Genomic DNA, 22,531 nt, shown 5'->3' on the forward strand with positions numbered 1-22,531 from the left:
AAAGAATACATAAAGCAGAAAATGATTCTCATATAAAACCACCCAGAATGCTTAAGAAGGAGACTCTCAAACAAAACAAATATATATTTAAAAGAACTTGAAAATTTGGGGGATTGCTTAATACAATAAAAAATAGTTAGTAAGAAAATACAAAAACCCACTTAGCATAAATGCCCACCCATATTTATATCTTTAGAATGATAAATAAGGACACTGTCAATTTTTGCATTAATAGAACATAAAAAGAAGCCATTTTCTTGAATTTAAGGCATATACACAATACATAAACTACTGTATGCAAAAATATTTTCATAAGTAATATATTTTAAAATATTGGAAATAATATCTGAGCTGATTTATATTTTGATTTAATGGAACAAGAAAAGAGAAACATTTGACTATGGAGAGTTGTGGAAATAATAAAGCTTTTAAAGCTCAAATTGTCTTCATCTCCCTTTGTACTTTGCACAGGCTACACAATGTCCTGAGAGAATTGATTCTGAGAAAACTGTCAATCACAGGTTTAACAATGTCCATTAGAAGGAAATAATAATGAGAAGGCAATTTGGAAGGTGAGACTTCATCTTTGTTTTCAAATAAATGATTTTAGTTTTTCTTCTTAGAGAAAAAAAATTAAATTGGTTTGATATATCTAAACCACCATTTTTTTTCTGTTTTCAAGTGAAGTTCAGCCCTTCAATTTTATAACACCTGTGAGAAAAGGTCCATAGAAACCTTCTAATCTTAAACACTTAAACAACAACATCATCCATTCAAGTGCTTGGCATAATCCCTCACCAGTAAGAGCATTTGGAATGTAAAATAAAAGTTAGCTAATAAAAGTTACCTTCAAAAACAGGGAGATGTCTGCTACTTCTGCATTTTTAAACATCTTGTTTATTAGCAAATATTGCAATCCAGCTTTCCTTAGATTGTCATATGCTAATATCATATAGCGTTCTTCTCTAGGTACAGAAATCCTCGGTCAATGCTGTCGACAACTATTTTAAACTCCATATTTTTATACTAATTGTTCCAGGAAGACAGAAGAGATTCTTGGCCTCCCAAATCCCACACTGGAAAACATGTATTATTAAGCTTTATTTCTTCTACATTGATCCCTATCATGGGAATTAGAATGTGTATACTTCATGCATAAAAAAAACGGTGAAGGATGGTAACTTTTGCTGCATTTTTCAACCCAATAATAATCTTTGTGTTCTAGCTAGTGAACAAAGCTGTCACGTTGACTAAGACCAGCTTTTCAGACCATTATTCTATCCTGGTTCCTCTCAAGTGGCTCTCATGGTTATTCAAGACTTTCAAGATTTTAAAAGTCATTCCACATTTTAAATTGTCCATAGTAACCTCTGAGTTGATATGTTTAGTTAAATTTAAATACAATGATGGCAAAAAATGGAAACAGAAAACAAAGGAAATCATATAATAGTTTGCAACAAATGAATCTAAATATAAGAAGCATACTAATGTGAATGAACTAAATTTCTAATTAAAACACATTTTGTCAAACATAAACACAAGGAGCTATTTTGCTATTTACAAGATGCACACTTTAACAATAAAAGATTGAAAGTAAATATTTGCAAACCTATTTAGCAGGTAATTGTGACCAAAATAAATCCAAGTTGAAAAAAATTAAAGCAAAATGCATTATTATACATTCTCATATTTATGGTCCCAGACTTAGAATGGATTGACATGACTGTTCAGCTCTACAATATCACTAAAGTGATAGGCATTTAGCAGAAAACATACTTTTGAGTTGTGATATTTTTATAATCTAGCAAAATATAGTTAAAATAGTCTCATATTGCTAAGTAATGACATCAAGCTGTATATCTCAGTCACCCATACAATCATAAGAATCAGGTACCCATAAGTGTGCTGTGGCTAAGCTATGAGTAGCTTACATGTGTTAAATATATTTTTTACTTCATTTTCAACTTACGATGTATTTATCTGAACATAACCCCACTGTAAGCCAAGAAGCATCTGTATTTGAAAAATTACTGAATATTGTCAGAATGGTTAGATCAACAGGAACATATTACAATTCTAAACTTTTGTGTACCTAAAATTGTTGCAATTATCAACATGGAATAAAAATTATTAGCACTCCAAGTGGAATGACAAGTTTCACTATAGTATTAAAAAAAAGCTCACAAACTTTTATTTAAAAATAATACAAGAAGAAAATCAGTAATAGTACAGAGAATGTGAGCAGTATAATGAATAAATCTGAGTAATTAGACATATATAGGATACTACAACTGAAACTTGAAAATTATATTCTCTTTCTGATATATATAAAATATTAATGAAAGAATTTTCAACAAATTTCAAAGGAACACTACACATATTCAGGTCTCAATTATAATACATTAAAACTATAATAGCAAAAATGTTAGTATCTTTAACATTTGAATGTTCTAAAACTACTTAACTAAAATGTGATGACACACAACCATAAGTTTAATATAGTTCATAATTGGGTCATAGTATTTAATTTTATGTATTTAAAATATATAAAAATGGGGCTGGGTATGTGGCTCAAGCGGTAGCGCGGGGCGCTGGGTTCTATCCTCAGCACCACATAAAAATAAAACAAAGATGTTGTGTCCACTGAAAACTAAAAAATAAATATTAAAAATCTCTCTCTCTCTCTCTCTCTCTCTCTTAAAATATATTAAAATGGATGACTTTTATTATATGTAAATTATATTTCAATAAAGCTGTTAAGAAAATAATTTTTACATAAAATTATCAAGCAAATTTTAGTTTATACAAAATTAGCCCAAAGATATAATCATTTTACAGCTTAGAAATCATCAATATGTATGTAAAGTGTGCCTTTCCCTCAAAAGAAGTCAGAGAAAGGCAAAGTATAGTCAAGATACAAAATAATTTTATACAATAAATTATAAAATTTGAAAGGTTTGGTGGTACTCAGGAAAGGATAGGAAAGAAAACAAAAAGATCACACAATGCTTCTAGTAATGTCGACAAAGCCATTTAGTGGCAAAATAATATTATCTAATAAAAGCCTATATTTTGCCTTTCACCCAGTAATTTCAAGTGTTTCAAGTATGTGTGTATGTGTGTGTGACTGACATGGGAATAAAAACAACAACCAAAAAGAGACCTAGAAGCAACTCTAATATCCAATAATAGACATATGGATGAATAAGTTATATTCATTCAGTAAAGCGCATAAAGTGGTTGGGTACAGTGGCACACCCCTGTAATCCCAGCAGTTTGGGAGGATGAGGCAGGAAGATCACAAATTCAAAGCTAGTCTCAGCAACTTATCGATATAGTTGCCCTAAGCAACTTGGCAAGACACTGTTCTAAAATAAAACATAAAAAGGATTGGGGATATGGCTAAGTGGTTAAGTATCCCTGGTAACAAAAAATATAAATAAATAACATAAAATAAAAATAAGAAGTGAAAACATGTGTAAAGTACTGCTGGACATATCAATATAAGAAAATTTGAAAATCACAAGTGTGAAGAAAGAAAAAGTCCTTGAAATACACAAATAGCATAATTTTGTTTATAACAATGTAAAAATAAAGTAAAACTAAATCATGGATGGTTTTTGATGCAGATACACAGTAGATTGATGATTGATATATAAATATACACATGTATATGTCATAAGACATTTTCACCAAATTCCACCAAATGTCAAAAACTGGCAGTCTCTGTCAGGGGGGCATATATATCAGTAGGGCCCCAAAACAGACTTGAAGTCTCTGGTTACTTTTATTTATTTACTGTATAGTAAAATATAAATTTTTATTTTAAATATTATTCTTTAAATTGAACCTGCATATCATTTGTATAATATTGTATCTTATTTCTTAAATTTTTTTGATATTAATATTAACTCTGTGAAGATCTTGGTATTCCTCTTCATCAAGACTTTGCTGAACCATGCCACTTGGTATATTTTCACATCTGATAGGAGGATCATAGATTTTTGTTTTTCTCCTTTGACCTTAACTCAGAAAATGCCCTCTCACATTATATAGTTATCTCACTTTTAAATAAAATGCTTATTTTAGCTGGGTGCCATGATGCATATCTATAACCCCAGGTAGAGGCAGGAGGATCCCAAGTTAGAGGGCAGTCTTGACAATGTACTGAGAACTCATCTCAAAAAAAAAAAAAAAAAAAGAAAAAAGAAAAGAAAGAAAGAAAGAAAAGGAGAGCTGGGATGTAGCACAGTGGTACACAACTACTGGGTTCCATCTCCAGTACAAAAAAGGCAATGCCTATTTTGCTACATCCCTAATTTCTTAATTTATTTATTTGTTCCTATCTGTTCATCTCTCTCTCTCTCTCTCTCTCTCTCTCCCCCCCCCCCTCTTTCCCTCTCTCTCTCCCTCTCCCTCTCCCTCTCTCTCTCTTTCCTTCTTTTTGGCATTGAGGATTGAACACAGGGGCCCTTTACTCCTGAGCTACATTCCCAGGGGGGGGTGTGTGTGTGTGTGTTTGAAACAAGGTCTCTCTAAATTGCTAAGAGTGTCACTAAATTGCTAAGGCTGGCCTTGAACTTGTGTTCTACCTAAGCTTCAGGACACTGGGATTGCAGGTATGTGCCACCATACAAGGCTCCTAACTTCTTTGAAAGCATAAAGTAAATGATATTTAAAATAGTTTCAGTTTATCAACGTAATTTTTAATCCTGTACTATTTCAGAATAAATTTCTTTAAAGGATGTACCCTCTTTCTTTGTAGGTTATATTTGGTATTGTAGGCTCTGGGTTCATTTGTCATTGATATTATTGTCTTTAATGGGCAATGAAAAGAGATTTAACCTGTTCTAAAATTATACTAAGTTAGTGTAAATGGATTTCTATTATGTCTCTTAATAGTTCCCTAGTTAGACTCTCTCTTTAATCTGTTATCAGAGTTCCAAAATAATTATAAATTTACAAACTCGTATATTACAAAAATAAATAAATAAACAATACACATAGTGAAATGCTTCCTGGACCATCTATTTCAATATTTGTTCCCTACCCAGGTGCTATGAATATTTTTCCTTAAAATTAATCTACTAGCATATTATAAATCTAAACAAATTAGACATGACATTATTTTTAAAAATTTATGACTAAGTTCCAAAACCTAATATATAAATTGTGAACTTTTATATTTCTATTTAATTTATCTATGGCTTTTCATGAAATCCATTCCTTTTGATTCACTGTTTGTTACTATACAATCTATATATAATCTGATTCTTTATTAGTATTATTTTTCATTCTTTTCATAATGACTAACATTTTTGTTTTTGTTTTGTGCTTACAGGCCTCTCAATTATTGGAGACAGAATCTACTTTTTTCTACCTCCATTTTTAGAAATCTGTAAGTAGTTTAGCAAGATGATGCTGGATATGAGCTTAAGATAGTTAATTTTATCCATTTATAACTTTATATCATGGTGATAAGGATGATATCTGACATTTATTGAGAATCCCAAACAATGTGTCATACATCAAGGTGAGTTTTACATGTGTTACCTCATTTTATCTAATGATGCAGAAAATAATGCATAAACTAAGTCCTATAACAGAGCTAGGACTAGATCTTGCTTGTCTTCTTTATGATTTTTCCCCCTCTTGGGGTGTGTGTGTGTGTGTGTGTGTGTGTGTGTGTGTGTGTCTATTTCACCTTTGCCCCACTTAAATTACTTCCACAAAATACAGCCATAAACCTGTGGGCACATGAAGTTTACAACATTTGAACTAAGTCAACTGAGTCCGTTGCCCTGCCTGTGGGCCACTGTGTATTTGAGCACTAGGCATATTTTATTTACACTAAATAATCAACTAAAGTTGTGGGCTTGCATTTTTTCCTGTATAAAAGTTGTTATAGGATTCTGATTTTGAGAATATTATAGCCTAAGCCCTCTCCTTTCTGTTGAACTGAAATATATCTATTTTCCTCAGTGTTCCCTGATTAGGAAATAAAAACAAAGAGTCAAACTCCACCATTTCCCAGCAATCCAGAGGGCACTTGAAAGGAATCAGGAAGGCATGTATATAATTTCCCTGATACACATTTCTTTTGATAGCTACCATGTTTCTCTACATCATCACACAAGAGGCAATATGGTTTCATCCCTAACAGACACACCACTGAACCCAAGCAGGGAAGGCTTAAAGCCAAAGCAGACACAATCATTCCTCTTGGGTTAATCTAAAGAAGGCTGGGAAAGCCAGTTCTTTCCAAAGCAAAGTGAAAATAAACGAGGAAATGTAGCCAGTGGAAGAGGAAAAAAAGATGATAGATTAGAAATTTAGATGTATGCCAATACTTGAGTCCAAACAACTACACCAAAATCGGTTATGTTTTGTTTTTTTTCAGCAAATTGCTTAAATACTGTTTCAAGCATCTATATGTTTAAAAAGTAAACAAATCAACTTTGGCAATAGTGTTTAAATTACATACCAATGTAAAAAATAACAATATCTATAGTACTTAGTGAGCCGTGGTTAAGATATATAACTTAAATTTGCCAAGGCATGCACAATATAGATGGAATTATAAAAACAATGCAGTAAGTATAAGAAAATGAAAGCTTAGGATCCAGTGGCAGTAGCACCAGTAGCAATGGCAAAGATCCAGCTGGCTAACAATTGCATGAAATGCACACAGTCCCTGTGGTACCTTATTGGATGTGCTATTGCCTGTTTAGGCTGTTGCCCAAGCTTGGTTCTCCGGCTTTCCTAATAAGTCTATCTATTACTCAACTGAAACCCTTCCAATAAAGCCCTTTTCTGCTTAATCTGTTTCTGTTATTTGTAACTGCAAACTGTGACTAGCAGACATTCAAGGGCATAGCGACATCTGAGCTTTGTTCTCTGGCTTATATAGAACCAAAGATCACGAACATCTAATTAGCATGATGTGATGATAATTTTGTCTTTCTATAGTATAATGTAGAGAAAGAGCTGTATTATGCATTTCTGTGGTTCCCTGCAATATAGTTCTCACCGAAAAGTTTTTGAGATATGAGTGGCAATTGCCATAATCCCATTTCAAAGACATGTGAAAATAAAATATCTATTTCTATATACTGGAAATAGTAAGACAATGACAAGATCAGATATCAAAATCCACAGCCCAAGGCAAAGTTTGCAATCCAAGTCCTTCTTGGGTTCCTTTTAAAAAGAAAGTAGTGTCTTTCCTTTATTGACTGTAGTGTCAATAAAATAATCTAGGATTTGCCCCCAAGAAATTGTCAGATTATAAAAGGAAATGATTTCCCTGATTCATTGAATCTCCTATGAGAAATTTATGGCATTTGTAGAGAGGAGTTGGTCCCCAATAATTGGAGAGGAATATACAGGTGCTTAAAGTGACTAGGGATACTTTCAACCCAAATCAGAATATTTCCCACATCTGAATAATTATTTTGCTGGTTGGAAGATTTTGTAACAACCTTGGCTAATGGTATTATTTTGTATAGAAGGCATTTCTCCTGATGTTCTCCACTTGTCTTTGACTGTAGTTGGGAACTACATGAGAATTCCACATTTCCAGATTCCAGCACTCAACAGGAGAAATTCTAAAAATAAATAAATAAATAATAATAATAATAATAATAATAATCAGCAAAAAAATCTAGTAGGGAATATTTGTTTCTGACATAATCCTCATAGTTCAGTAAATTGGCAAAATTCTATTAAATGTATTTATTCAAGGTGGCTTCCATGGGTGCTGGATCAATTAAAAAAACTTATAAATAATCTAAAAAATAACCCAGTTTATCCAATTTTTCACTAAACTAGGATAAAACAAAAATTCCAGTGGTAAGAAAATAAAAGGCCAAAGTTAGCTAAGCAGCATCAGCAATGCAGAAAGAAGCACTGCTGTTCTGAGCATGGTGCCCCTGTGCTACATTCTTGACTCTGCTGTGCTGTTCTGGGTCCTTCCTGAACTCAATTCACCAGAACTTCCCACTGATACTATGCCCTTCCTAATCAGCTTTGGATATGTTTCATTTTTGCATAAATTAATGAGTACTTATTTCTGACTAGTACAAAATTTTGCTACTAGCTCTGTTGCTAATTTTTGGAATACTGTGTAACATTCCTATGTTATTATGAATACTAGTGAACAAAATTTCTAATAGAAAAATCAAGATGCATTTGAATTCACTATTTTAATTGAACTCTAATAAACACATTATAGACTAGATTTTATACTGAAGGAGATATGCATTTTGCAGAAACTGTACTTCAAATTTGAATTTGGTCTTTTGCCAAGCCACTATTAGGCAATATGATACTCTCTCATGATGCTGGGCAGGAGCAGCTAGATACAGCCTCCAGTCAGTCACGCAATCACAGGGTAAACAAACATACTCTACAGGGTACTGTGTTGCTAAGCTACGATGTTGAGTAGGTTAAGTATATTATATGCACTTTCAACTTATAATATTTTCACTTTATGTTGGATTTATCTGGACATTATCCATTGTAAATCAAGAAGCATCTGTGTTAAAAATAGAGAGCAATGAAAACAGTATGCTACTGGAATGAAAATAGACATATAGACCAATGAATAACACAGAGAACCCAGAAATAAATCCACATAACTCCAGTCAACTGATCTCTAACGAGGATGTCTAGAACATACAATGGGGAAAAGACAGTCCCTTCAATAAATGTTGGCATGCAAAGGTTGCAGTTGAATCCTTTTATCACATCATCTACAAAAATCAACACCAAATGCATTAAACACTTAAATTTAAGATCTAAATCCATAAGATGATTAAAAGCAAAAAGCTTCTTGATATTTATCCAGGTTATAATTTTTCTAAGTCATGACCTTACAAACACAGACAAAAATAAAACCAAAACAAACAAATGAGATTGCATCAAAATGTAAGTCTTTGACAGAAAAAAATGAAATAGCAGAGTGAAAAGATCCCCTACAGAATGAGTTAAAATATGTGTAAAATATATACTTTACAAGTATTAATATCCAAATTATATAATGAACTCATACATTTCAATAGCAAAACAACAAATAAACTAATTAAAATATGGGGTAAAAAAACAATAGATATGTTCTCCCCCCCCCAAAAAAAAATACATGGAAATGCTAAAATGTTCCAAGTAAGTGTTCAACATCACCAATCAGCTAGGAAATTCAAATACAAAACAAAAAAGATATCACCTCATTCTTGTCAGAATAACTATTATCAAAAAAGAAAGAAAGAAAGATAGCAAGATGTGTAGAAGTAGAAACCCTTATACACAGTTGGTGGGGATGCCAATTGATAAAAGAATTATGGAAAATAGTATGGAGGTTCCTCAAAAAATTTAAAATAGAACTACCACATAGGATCCAACTATACCACTCCAAAATATACATTCAAAGACATGAAATTGGTATCTCAAAGAGAATGCTACAGCCAATGTCACTGTGGCATTATTCAAAATAACCAAGATATGGGAACAACCTAAGTGTCTCTGAAAGGTTGAATGCATAAAGAAATGTGGAATATATATATATATATATATATATATATATATATATATATATATATATATATACATACAGTGAAATGTCAGTTAGCCTTAAAAAGAAAGGAAGGAAGGAAGGAAGGAAGAAAGAAAGAAAGAAAAGAAATCGTGTCATTTGTGAAAAACATCACCCACCTTTCTCCCTTCTACTTTTATGACACTGACTTTTTAGATTCCACATGTATGTGAGGTGATGCAGTACCTCTCTATGTCTGGTTTATTTTACTTGGCATAATGTTCCCCAGGTTCCAAACACTGGGAGATGAGAAAATTTTGGAGATGTTGGCCAAATGATAAAAAATTCAGGATAAATAATTTATGGAGATATAATGTACAGCAATGTGACTCAAGTTGACAATACTGTAGTGTATAGTTGTAATTAGCTAAGAAGGTTAATCTTAAGTTTGTAAGTGCTTAAAGAGTTCTCAATGCAAAAAAAAAAAAAAAAAAAAGGAGGGGTGCTAAGTGAAGGGAGGTGATGGATATGTTAATTATCCCAATTTTGAACATTTTATTGCTCAGATATATCAACACACCAGGCTATAGACCTCAAATATATACTATTGGGATTTGTCAAGAGTACCTCAATAAAGGTAGAAACATGAAAGAGAAGCAAGATGGCTTGTGAAGTTGATTAACAGTGGTAGTCACATAATAGCAGGCCTTCAGAAATTTTTGTTTTATCAAAATTGACCTGTGTATTTAATTTGAGCATCTACTTAATTGAGCATAATTCTTTACATTTTTCTCCACTGCCATTTTCTTAATAAATAACAGCTTAGTATCCTTTTTAAATGCAAAATATAAATTTTAACTGAAATTGAAATACCATGTTTGCACAAAAAGTGTGTTTTCCTACCTTCTATTCTAGGAACTAGATATAATTACATATGCTCTATTTAATGTCAAATGATTTTTGTTCCATATTTGTTTATATGAAATATTTTTAAACTATCACTCTGAAAAAAAGCCTAATAAGTGTTGAAATATTATGAAGTGAAATATAAATTTACTTTCATTTTATTTATGGAATCATGACAGTTGGTTAGTTCCAAGTTCCAGTGCAAACATTTTTTTTTTTTTTTTTTTTTGTTTCTAGGCTTGTGATGTTCTGTCAGCAACCCTGCAGGAGAAAGAATCTGTGATTTTTTTCCATTCCATTGAAAATTATAGGCAAGAAGCAGTCACAGGTTGAATCACTTCTTGTGGGTGTGTGCTTGATTTGGGGAGAAGGTTTATTTTGAAGAAGAAAAATTAAGCAATTTTCTATAGAGTAAAAAAATGACATCTAGTACAAATCTAAAAGTTTTTCAATTAAGCCAAGCAATCAGAATTTGGAATGCATCCAGTGAACTTCTACTAAACAGAATAATGAAGAAGTTCAATGGCACTTTTGAAAAACTTGTGAATAAATTATAAAATAATTATAAAACCGAATAGTTCTTGTCCAGTAAAAGGACGTATGACAGAATAACATACTTTCCATATTTTTAAGCTAATATTTCTTAATAAATTTTACAATGTAATTATTCTTATGAAAGCACTAAAATTGGATAGTCATGTTTGCATAACTATAACTGTGCCCCTATATAATAAGTCTTTGCCCACTATGATACTGCACCCCACTATCTGGTGAAATGAAAGTACTCATAAAATTAAGTCATTGTCTGTTTGGATAGTATTTTTGTGATTCTAAAAATAAAATTAAACATATTTTTCTTGATATTAAGTCAGGTGATAAGAAAACATTGAAAATATAAATTGAAAAATTTATAAAGGAGAAACTACATTTTATAGGATATAAAAACAAATTTCAATAGACTTTCTGGATAGTCTCATTTAACTCTCATTAGTTTTCTAAGAAGTAATGAACTTCTGTTTGTCATGAATTAAAATATGAACTATTTTTTTTTAAAAAGACTCTTCTTTTAAACTTAATTTAACATTGGAAATGGCTCACACTGTTTCTGTTCATACTTTTACATAAACTTTTCTTTATCTTCTTATGGAATTTTTGTCTTTTTTTGAAAAGATTCATAGGGTTTGTTTATATTTAATATACCCTCTCATTCCAGATATATAATATCGTTCAAGTCTACACAGTCAAAGAGAATCAATATTGGCAATTATGAGAAATGTTCACCAAATAAAATTCTACCCATTGTTGTAGCCCAGCAGTCTCTGTTGTGATGGGATATAAGTGCCACCTGTGTGTGTAGGAGAACATATGAGACCATTAAAATGAAAACACCTACTAATCAAGAAAGAAAGCCCTTCAAACACCTCATGCTTGTGGACAATACAGTTAGGGGTTTACAAGCAATTTCTGGGTACTCCCTAATGTTCCTACAGACACATAATGGTCTCTGAAGATGCCCTGTTATTTTCCTGTGTATCTCTCAGAACAGAAAGTTGTATCAGAGCTAGCAATACATGGAGTTCTAATATAAAATGTTATTTACACTTTCACAGAGTTTTAGCAGAGATGTGGATAGTGACAGGAATAAGGAGAAAATTTGTCGTTTATACAGTGCCATGGAACATGCTTTTATGCTCTGAAGTGACAAAATAAAGAAAGAAAAGTCAAGTTGAAAAGAAGCAAAAGCAGGTATGAAATCATCAACCACAGCTATTGCGAATATTACTTAGCAAAATGTTTTTTCCTTCTTAATTAAAAAAAAAACCAATGAGAATCTAAAAGAGTTCTCAAACAAGATGATTTTTCACCAAACATATATGCAAGATTGACTTTGGAGCTAAAAAGGAATAGAGGAAAATGTCCATGGATTCTAGCAGATGACTCTGCCTATCCATTCTCTCTCACCTCCATTTGGAGACAGGTGGTTATAAGATGAAGTCTTTCTCTAGGGAACACTTAAAACTGGGCTAACTATACTCTTGAAGTGTCTGAGGGTTTTAGTGTCTCATCAGTGAAGCTGGACACTATGATCCCTAAATATCCATGGACTTGCAATTATTGGAACCAAGGTAATTATCATTGTCCTCAAGTGATAGCTTCTCTCACAATGATACTTAAATCTCTGTCCTTTAATGGCCTTACTGGAGGTCAAGAATTTAAGTGTAAGTTCGGAGTCATGGTCATGGACCACATCCATCAGTAAGATCAGTTCTCCTTTAAGACTACATTGTATGTTTGGGGTTGTGCCATAGCGGTAAAATGCTCACCTAGTACATGTGAGACCCTGGGTTCCTTCCTCAGCACCACATATAAAAAGTAAATAAAATAAAGGTATTGTGTTCATCTAAAACTAAAAAATATTTTTTAAAAAAGACTACATTGTTTGTTAGCAAGAAGGGGTTGGTGAATCAGAGGAATTCATATGCAATACCTCAATTTGTTCAAATACTCAGCAGCAAGATTTTTTTTAAAAAAAAAACACCACTTAGAATCAAAATATCTGAGTCTGTCTATCAACTATATGTCTCACTGCTCATGTAATCTTGTGACATCAGTGGACAATACTGTTCCTAAAATGAGGTTATAATTTGAAATTTGGATTCTTAGTGAGAACTTACAGTGGTCATTGAAAGTCAAGAGAATACAGGAACAAAAACTCTTGTCTTAATCCCATTTTTCCTCAGTGCTATTTCAGTCATTTTTTTGACTTATAATTCTTAGAAGGAGAAAGAGCAGGACAGAGATGTAGTTTATGGTTTTCCATGGAAAGCATCTCCACAACTATTATATATCTAACTTAAAAGTTTTTACAGAGTATGTCTTGGGAAAATGTCTGTGTTAAAGAAGACTTCAACAATGTGATGAAGCTATGGGTAGTACCCTCATGGGAACTGCCAGGGTGAGAACTGGCTATACCTTCCTCTGAGTGCCCTCATTAATATTGGCCTTGTATTCTTCCAAATATTCCTCCATTTCACTTCATGGTTTTAAGAAAGTTAGATTCAACATATTTAAGTGAATTTCCAATTGTGTTTTGAAAGCATTGTCCCAGCTTAAAGAAAGAGAAAATAGCAGTTACCTAGTAATCTTATACATAACAAAACTGCCCCACATATGTATAAATAATGACAAAAGTACACTGTAGTCACTGAACCCTTCTTGGGTTTCTTGAGGTAGGGTGTAAGTGTGGGCTTCCAAATTTCATGATGGTTATTTTGAATCTGAAAGTTACTGGGGGACTCCAATCTCTTCCAGCCAGGTCTCTTGTGTGTCAATTTTTTTTTTGTTCAGGGCTGCCTAAACCAGGATGGGATCTGAGGGAAAAAGGCTGGGAAGCTCATGGGAACAGAAGTGGTGGTGAATACACTAGTGGGCACAAACTCATCCCTCACCTTCAGCCCACCTATCCTGCACTGATTGGCCCCATCTGTTTCTTGCAGTGCCTACTTAATAGATTTTTTTTCAAACAAATGTTATTGAAACATATTTTCCATACCATAGCCATTCAACCATTTCAAGTGTATAATGTGAAAATTATTTTGAGCAAATAAGTTGTTCAAGGGTAACAAAACAGTTTTTGAACATTATAATTACACAATAAGATCTCTCATGTACTTTTACTTTTTGTTCCCATCTCTTCCCCTTCTGTAGGTAATGACTAATCTACTTACTATATCTACAGGCTTTAGAGGATAAACTTTTGAGTAGCTTTGATATCATGCTTACCTATTTTAAACAATGAAGAGTTATTAGTGAAGCATCAAGAATCATGTCTTTCAGATGCTTATTTCAGAACTTCTCTAAGGGCATGGACACCAGTCCCTGGCATAAAGGAGACTTGTAAGGAGACTGTTGCAATAATCCAGATGTTACTGATGCATTTGAGAACTTGCTCTCAGGGATGGGTAAGTCCTGTGCAATCAGAGCAGCCAACTTTCTCTGTGGTGTGAATTCTTTTAAACACTCTGCACAAGGAGATAGATTTCCATACAAAGATAAAGCACTGAATATACTTTTATTCCATGTGATTGGTGTTCTATGGAATGATTAGTAGGGGGGAATATTTTTTTTGTGTGTGTTTTTTAGGAACTCTATGCATACAAGTATAAGAAAATGAATCTTTATTCAGTTGTGATTTATTAATGAGCTATTTGATTGTGATTTATAAATGGTGGCTTGTAGCATTAAAAATCTGGCACTGGTGGAGCATGACCATAATATGTGGATCGGATAAAACTAACTATTCTCAATAGCTCACAAAGCAAAATTGTGTATATTTTCTAGTCTCATGAGCTAACAAAAATCATACCCAATCAATAAATGGGCAAAGAAAATGAACAGACACTTCTCAGAAGAAGAATGGTCAACAAATATTTACAAAAATGTTCAGCATCTCAAGCTGTTAGAGAAATGCAAATTAAAACTACATGGAGATGTCATCTCATTACAGTTAGAATGACAATTATCAATAATATAGAAACAATAAATGTTGATGAGAATGTGGGGGGAAATTGGGACTACAAAATGTGGGACTACAAATTGATTCAATCATTCTGGAAAGCAATATGGAGATTCCTCAAAAATGAGGAATGAAACCATCATTTGACCAGCTATTCCAATCCTCAGCATATTTCAAAAAGATTTAAAATCATCATACTATAATGACATAGCCACATCAATGTTTATAGCAGCTCAATTCACAATAGCTAAGCAATGGAACTAACCTAGGTGCTCTCCAACAGATGAATGGAAATGTGGTATATATACACAATGGGGTATTAGCAATAAAGAAGAATGACTTTGTGACATTTGCTAGTAAATGGATCTATATGGAGACTCTCCTGCTAAACAAAATAAGCCAGTCCCCCAAAAGCCAAAGATTCAGTGTTTTCTCTGATATGTGGAAGGTAATCCACAATAAGTGGGTTACCTATGTACACATATGTGCATGCCATAGTGAATCCCACAATCATATCCATCTATAAAAATAGGGTTCTAATTAGCGTAAGATATATTCAAGCTTATATAACTATATCAAAGCAAATTCTACTATTATGTATAACTAAAAATAACTAATAAAAATCATACTGATCCAAATTATTTCTCTAATGGCCTTGCCTAGGGAAGAACATTTAGTTGTTTCTTGATATTAAAGCTACTTTCTTAAATACTTCTGTAAAAGTATTTTTATCTGTTTTGGGTGGGACATGGTATTGATTCATTATCACCTACTAGTCAATAGCAATTTAGATATCACCATGAAAAGGAGACATATTGTGTTAGTCAGCTCTGCATTGAGATGACTAATATACCTGACAAGAACAACTTAGAGAAAGAAAAGTTTATTTTGGTTTACAGTTTCAGAGGTTCAGCTAATAGTCTGCTGGCTCCATAGTTCTGTGCTCGTGGTGAGGCAGGAGATCATGATAGAGTAAGCTGCTCAGTCCATGACAGCCAGGAAGAAGAGAGAGTTTGAGTGAAAGGAGTCAAGGAAGTATAATCCCTATGAGTACAGCCTCAGCATCTCACCTCTGCCATGCCCCACCAACTCACAGTCACCATCTGACTAATTCATCCAAATTATCAATTTATCAAATGCATCAATCCACTGATTAAGTTACAGCTCCCAAAATCTGATCATTTCATCTCTGAACATTGCCACATTGTCTAACATGTGAGCTTTCAGAGAAGACCTTATATACTAACCATAACAATCTACAAGAAAATGGGAAGTGGATGAAATAGTTTTATGGAGTTGACTTGAACAACAGCACTGAGCTGAGCCCAACCAGTCTCCAGACAGGGAGCCCTTTCTCACTCATGGCAAACATGAGCATGTTGGGTACTTGCTATTCCTATTGTGTGTGTTTTTCCTTCCAAATATAAGCTTATACTTCTATGTACTCTAAATGAATTCTTGAGATTAAAGTGTTCTTCTTCATTTTCCATTTAGTTTTCCTAGTTATTAATTATTGTTCTTCCATTATTTTTCTCTCCAAATGAGTCAATTGATCTTTAGACATTTATTTAGCTATTGTATGGAAATGTCCTACCAGGAGCTCAAATTATGAAATAACAAGAACCAAGAGACACAGAATGAAGTCAATAGTCATTCTTTCTTTCCTTAATAGCAAAGTTCAGTTTTATGTAGGGTGGGAGTGGATCCACTAAAATTTATTATTGCCTAGCTCTTTCTGTAAATTAAAAATGTTCATGTACCATAATTTTGTCAAATTGTATTCAATTGTGAGTAATGAACTGGTTCTTCAAGACAAAGTATCTCTTAAGAGAAGTAACCAAGCCAGCAGACAGACACCTTTTACATTTTGATTCTTCTTGTGAGAATACAGCTGTAATGCTGGAGGTGAGAGGTCATTTTATAATCTTAAAATAAAATTATGAGCTAACAAAGGCTAATTGAAATGACAAGAAAAAGGGTTTCTGACAACATTGTAGTTCACCTCATCTGTCTCATGGGGTGAGACAAAACCCCATAGCAGAAAACAATCACTAATTGATACATACAAGTCTTATCAATGGATAGGTAAAAAGAAAGAAAAGAAAAAGACATCCTAAAGTTATAGATAGACATGCACAAGAATTGCAAGTCTTATTAGGATGTCAGAGATAAATAATTATACTTTCATATAATGAATTCTATAATAATCATGCAACCATAATATTAGGTCAAATCAAGTAATAAACAAGTACTTGGAAAGGAGAAGTTTTCAAACCAGTCTAGAGATATATGAAAGGGATAGCTGGATAAATCCAGGCAGACAGATCAATTTGTGAAAAGGTACAAAGTTTATAGAAGGGATGAGGAGAGGTTGATACAGTGCTTTGATGCAATGGAAGTCTTGCACATCAAAAAACGGGGGGAAGACAGACTGAGTCAGAGGACAGGGCCAGATGTGGAAAGACAGAGTTAGCTACGCTTAAGAGTTTGGGCTTGATCCCATAGCCAAGTTTTACAAACTGCTAGACTCAATGCAAGTGCAAATTTGCCATTTTTAAAGTTTGAATGTTCTAGATAAAGTATGCTCTACACCCTTGCTGCAAGTCCCACCACTCCTTTTGGGCAATAGCTGCCTTCTAATCTGTTTACAGTAGATAACTGGCTTCTGACCTCTTAGAGGAAAATTAAGGAAAGTACTCAAGTTCCTCAGGAAAATAGCAAGACTTAAGGGTGTTGAACAGACTTCAGTGTGGAGAAGATGTGGGCAGGAAGAATTGGAGAGCAGAGACTTCTAATGAGGAAACTTTATTTCATTTAGCAGGAAAAAAAAATCTTAAGGACAGAAGAAGAAGAAAAAAGAATTTAAATATCTTTAATAAACTCCAGCAAAGATGAGCGTGAGAAATGATCCAGTCAAGAGTTTGTTTGTAAAGGAAAGCAGAGGAGTCAGGGCAAAGATTTCTTTTCAATAAGTATTTAATAAATTGAATTTTACAGATTAGATTTTCATTATTAAAAAATATAGTTCCCTAATTCCTTAAATCTTTAATATATTGGCATGCTGGCTAAAATACTAAATACTTGATTAGTAATTCAATAGGCAATAAACATTTAATAAATATTTACCAAGTACAGACATAACTTTTCAAACATCAGGAAAATGTGACATTATAGTTTTGCCTAATACACATTACAGCATGCAAAAGCCAAGATGAGGAAACACTGTAGTTATTCATTAGCATCAAAAGAAATAAGGTGGGTAGTAAAAAGAAAAATTACATATGAAAACATAACAGATTCTAAAATAGTCAACTTGCAGAGTAATATTAATGAATTATCCATTTATGCCAATGTATTATATTTAACTCAAGTAGTTCAAGCATCTTCAGTAATGAATATAATGTATAAAATGCACAAATAGAAAGCCATAATATATCCTTTAAGCATTTTTTTTACCAGTGTGTTAATGACCTGCTTGAGTTAGCACCTTAGGCTTTGCCTCCAGCTTTAAAATACAGTCAATTATTACCTGCTCAAATCTACGCCAGCGTGTTCTAAGTAGACTAAATATACTCTAAGGAGAGGTAAATATTATACTATTCCATTTTATTCTCCGCTTCTAAAATCACAGCTATTACTCATAATTCAATTGTAGTTTTGAGTATGCTATAATGTACCTGTAAGCGAAAATCATGTACTCATGACAGTGTTTAAGTCTCTTGACTCATAAAATTAGAAATATCAGAGTGCGAAGTAGATTTAAAATCTTTAATATATGCTTAAATAGTATATTATCATTTTTTTTACTTTTTCTACAAGTGTATTTAACATCTTAGATCATAATTTTTGAAATGGTATTAAAACATGAATTGCAAAATAAACTAACCATAACTAGGATTTTAAAGCCATTGTCAAACTATAAGACATTCAGCATTCAGGGAAAGCTTTGTTCACACAAGAAATTATTATTAATTTGTTCATTATTTGGACTAGCTCCTGCTCCTAATCTTCAGCCAAAATAACAACTTCTGTTTTGTAAATTATTCACAGGAATATTTTTTAGTGGAAAGCAGGCAAAATTTAAAATTTAAATAATCAATGCTAATGCTGCATTCTCCGTTCATCTAAAATTAAACTAGATAACTTTTATGTAAACAGCATCCTCTTGGTTGGGTAGTTGAGAGTGCTCATCATGATTTAAAGTTTAGAATTGCTTGAAATTATAATAAGTTTAATATCAGGCCCAAGTCAGGAATTTGAGTGGAGCAACTTCTACTGATGATGATGATGATGACTATAGTAACAATAATAAATGAAGTATAATCTTAAATAAATCAGATTTTTATTTCACTCAATAATTCTAACAAATAAATTTTAACAATACACTGTATGCTAAGCACTGTGAAAAACTGGAGGCAATAAAGAAACATAATCTTTGGGTTCAGAATAGTGGAAGACAGTAGTGATTCAACTTAATAAGTTGGGATCTTAAGATAATTATTAGAAAGTACATAAAAAACCAGAAGGGTGGTGAGAGAGGGCCAAAACATTCTCATAAAAGTTTAAAAGAGGGGTAAGAGTTAGCTGAGCAGAAAAAAAGATAAGACCTGTATAGGCTGCAAGAAAAACATGTACATAAACCCAGAAAAAAAGTTGGATGCTATCCTTAAGCTTAGCATGAAGTTTAAGAAGGAACTGAAGAATGACTGCCAATACATAGGGCCTATAAGGCAAAAGTTGGTAGGATATAAAAGTTTCTTATAGTATGTCATAAGTTCTTTTACAATTTGAAAGTGAAAGAAGCCATTGAAAGATTCTTAGCAGAAAAATGACATGCTCATATTAATGTTTTATTTATAAAGATCTTTCTTAGAACTGGGGAGATTGAATTAGGTCAGCATGGGATCCTGTGAAAGAGCTTTTAGAGAAGTCTAGCAGGGGGCAATGATGGTCTGAAATAAAGCAATTGCATTGAGAATGGAAACAAAGGGAGCAATTCAACCAATGTTAAGGAGGCAAACAGAGTTTTATACCCAATGAGATTAGAGGTTAAATGAGAAGAAGTAATTAAGGTGAACTCTCAGGTTTCTGACATAAGTAATGAGTACTCTGGTGGTGCTACTCACCAAGACTGGGAAAATAAAAAGATGAGCAAATCCAGGAAGAAGAGAGAAAACATAAACCTAGTTTAATGCATATAGCTATCTTTCTTAGTCCATTTTCTGTTGCTATAACAAAATATCTGAGACTTATGTATAAAGAATAAAAGTTTACTTGGTCCCTGGTTCTGGATTCTTGGTAGTCCTAGAGCAATATGCCATCATGGGCTCCACATCAGGCGAAGGTGTTCCTGCTGCACCATAACATGGTGGACAGCATTCCATGGTGAGACAGAGCAAGTGTGCTAGCTAGAATCTCTCTTACTCTTATTATAAAGTCACTCATACCATCAAAAGGGCCCAACCTCATGATCTCATCTAATCCTAATTACCTCCCAGAGGTTCCACTTCCAGATATCATTAGCATATAGATCTAGGGATTACATTTCCAACATATGTGCTTTCAGTGTATCTATCCATATGGATATCTCTGAAGCATTTAAGTAAAGCTATCCAGGGAAAAGTTGAACATAATTTTCCTAGAATAATTACTCTAAGGCTCATGTGTTGTCTATACCTATCCCTACTTAGCTTGGTGTTTAATGAAGTCAAGTTAATGGTTCTTGGTATAATTTCTTCTTTTTGACTTACCAGTAGACTTCAGGCTGTGACAAGTAATAGTAGAAGAAGAGAATAAAAGATTAAATGTAAATATATCACCACAACTAACGGTTGCCCACTATTATCACTGTTTTAGAAGAAGATAATTAATAAATTAAAGAACAACTTTAAATTTTTAATAAATAAAAGCTTCCTTTTTATATTTATTTCTATTTTGAAAATAAAATAACCTGAAAGGAACAGTCCAAGCCACAAATAGGATGATACCAACAAAACCCCACAGAATACTACTCAATAGTTTATGCTGATATTTACGTATTTATAATTATGAATTATTGTGACTTCAAGTTCAAATTTTATCCCCTTTAACCTAGGAAAAATCAAATAATGAATGTAAAATGAATGACTATTATATTATAAGGAATTTTATGTAATAAAAATTACAAAACCACAATGCAGTTATGTAAAATTATGATCTTCATGAGATGAATATGTATTCAACCGAAGAAACTTTATAATTACCAAGCAAAGTCTGAAGCAGCTCAATTAAGTAATAAGAGCTCTTGAAAACATGAACTCTTTTTAGAAAACAGCTTGCTGAAAACTTTTGCAGAAGCTTCTTATCCAGTCTACCTGATTTACACACCCTTAGTTAAAAATCTAAATTAAATGAGGTAGACAGAGAATTGAAGGAATGAAGCTCTCGGCATCTAGAATAGGGTAGGCTCCAGACCGGTGAGACAGTAGTTTTATGACATGGGAAGCATTTCAGTATTTCTGACTGTTGAAACTAATTCGAGCCTGATAGTTACTGGTAGTGATAGTAGGTGTGAGTTTCAGGGTCCCTCAACCTCACAATAGCCTCTGGGGGAAGCTCTCGAGAGTCCTTGTGAGAATCTTTGGACACTTGTCTGGCCAACACACAACTCTGTATCATCCTTAGGGAAGAAATTTTCTCAAAATACCAGAAATCTTCAATGACATGCATTAGAACTTTTCTTTCTTTGCTCTTTTGTGTGTATAGACTTGATACCCATTTCAATCTGTTTCTTTGCTCTTTTATGAAAATAGCTTGACTGAGAAGACTTTTCTGTAGAAATTATGACTATTTCGCTTCATAATTTGAGATCATGTAATCTCTAAGTGAGCTCTTACGTTAGAGTTTTAATCAGAAAATGTCTCCACTGAACAAAGTTTTGTTATTAATATGCAAATGAATGCTGTAAGGCAGATGACACTTTTTCCCAAACCACATTCAATTAACATACCAATAACTTTAGGTGCTCCTTGTGTAATCAGAATTAGTGTTTTACATGACAGATTTTTTAACACTTCTTAGATTCTGAGAATAAAGAGTTCAATGTTATCATTTATTACCATGATGCAAGTGAAAAACATATAGGCTGAGAAATAAGAAAGAAAACAGTCAAAGATGACATAAATATAGTAATGTTACAAACGCCAGTATTATACATGCTCTTAGATTCTTGTATTCATTGCTAATCTAGGAAAACTCCTATATAGAAAATTTAGTATTAAATTGATAAGAGCATCCATCTGTTAAGTTAAAATTATATAATCAGATTCTCATTTACCTTTACGAGTGAAGATAAGACAAAAAAATCATTTAAAAAAAAACACAAGAGATCAGAGGGTAAACTCTTCAATCTCTTGAGCATTACCTAAAGCAAATTCACATAACTGAAGCAGTTTAAAAGTCCAGAGTTCAAAATCAAGAATTAACCTTAAGACATTGTCGCTGGGCTTTCTACAATAAGGGAAGGAGTTACTCAGCCTCTCAGGATGGTACTTCCCTGATTCTATGTAATGTAATATCTATCTCAATTAATATAGAATAAAAAC

The 22,531-nt window shown here is 32.9% G+C and overlaps 1 pseudogene; it reads right to left on the minus strand.

Annotated features, from left to right (window-relative positions):
• Nucleotides 1-688: 688 nt before the first annotated feature.
• Nucleotides 689-20,332, minus strand: LOC114086019 (ADP-ribosylation factor-like protein 5A pseudogene; annotated as a pseudogene).
• Nucleotides 20,333-22,531: the final 2,199 nt, after the last annotated feature.

Source organism: Marmota flaviventris, chromosome 3, assembly GCF_047511675.1.
Source record: "Marmota flaviventris isolate mMarFla1 chromosome 3, mMarFla1.hap1, whole genome shotgun sequence".
In the NCBI taxonomy this organism is placed as follows: Eukaryota; Metazoa; Chordata; class Mammalia; order Rodentia; family Sciuridae; genus Marmota; species Marmota flaviventris.